Raw genomic sequence first — 987 nt, 5'->3', positions numbered from 1 at the left:
GGTCTTGAACTCACAGCGATCCTCCTGCCTCAGCCTCCCGAGTGCTGGGATTACAGACGCACACCACCATGGTTTTCTGTTAAATATTTTGTTTTCACTTATTTCATTGTCCATGACTTCTGGGTTGTGAACTAAAATCCTTAGAGCTGAATATCATAGCAACGTTTGGTACTAAGGGATTTTAGGTAATAGGGAGTTCCGTTCTTTACTATATACACCATAGTCCCCTGGTCAACATGGTTTCAGATGTCTGTGAAAACAATTTCATTTTATGTGCTTATGCACTTTGAAAAGTGCTTATCTAACTTTTACTTGAACAACTGATATACTATAGGATAGAGCTCATCTAGTGCACAATAAAATCTTTTAAGCTTTTCAGCCCCTCGTTATTGTGAAAGCTTGCAACCAGAGACGCCTGGGAGGCTGAGTCAGGACAATTCCAGATTGAGGTCAGCCTGGGTACTCTAGCGAGACCTTATCTTACAAAAAAAGGCTAGGCGATGGAGCTTAGGGTTAGATGTGCCTAGCATGTGTCAGACCCTGGGTTCAATCTCCGTAGTGCAAAAACCAAAACCCAAAACGCAAAAAACTTGCATAGCAAAAGTATGGTACTATTTCTCATTAGAGCTGCATTAAAATTAGTATCCATAGAGCGTCTGAAATTCAAATGCCTTTGTCTTGTCTTTCTTTCTTGTACCTAGTAAGCGGTTACAAAGGAAATGTCACTTCACATAAGATTTAGTTGCCAAGATTTTGAAAAGAAACAGATATTTTGCTCACAGTTGTCCTCACCACGCAGCTTTCTGCTGCAAGTTGCTCAAACGGTGCCAGGAGGAGCCCTTAACTGCTTAAAAGGCCAGGGACAGAAACGGAGTATTGCACAACCCCTCATCGCCCGGCGGTTTCGCTTCCAAATCTGGCCTTCGTGTCATCCCCGGCGGGCGGGCGCCGCTCCCGTCCCCCTCGGCGCGCCGGGGTTTCCTCGAC

At 44.8% G+C, this 987-nt stretch overlaps 1 long non-coding RNA gene across 1 annotated transcript in view; it reads right to left on the bottom strand.

The window, feature by feature from the left end:
• Positions 1–979, bottom strand: part of LOC104874285 — a 22191-nt gene extending 21212 nt beyond the window's left edge. The window contains exon 1 of the long non-coding RNA XR_783705.2: positions 781–979. This is a non-coding gene — a long non-coding RNA (uncharacterized LOC104874285). The remainder of the gene's footprint in view (positions 1–780) is intronic.
• Positions 980–987: the final 8 nt, after the last annotated feature.

Source organism: Fukomys damarensis, unplaced genomic scaffold (assembly GCF_012274545.1).
Source record: "Fukomys damarensis isolate Sample0158 unplaced genomic scaffold, DMR_v1.0_HiC HiC_scaffold_14, whole genome shotgun sequence".
In the NCBI taxonomy this organism is placed as follows: domain Eukaryota; kingdom Metazoa; phylum Chordata; class Mammalia; order Rodentia; family Bathyergidae; genus Fukomys; species Fukomys damarensis.
This window is presented reverse-complemented; position numbering and strand designations above follow the sequence as displayed.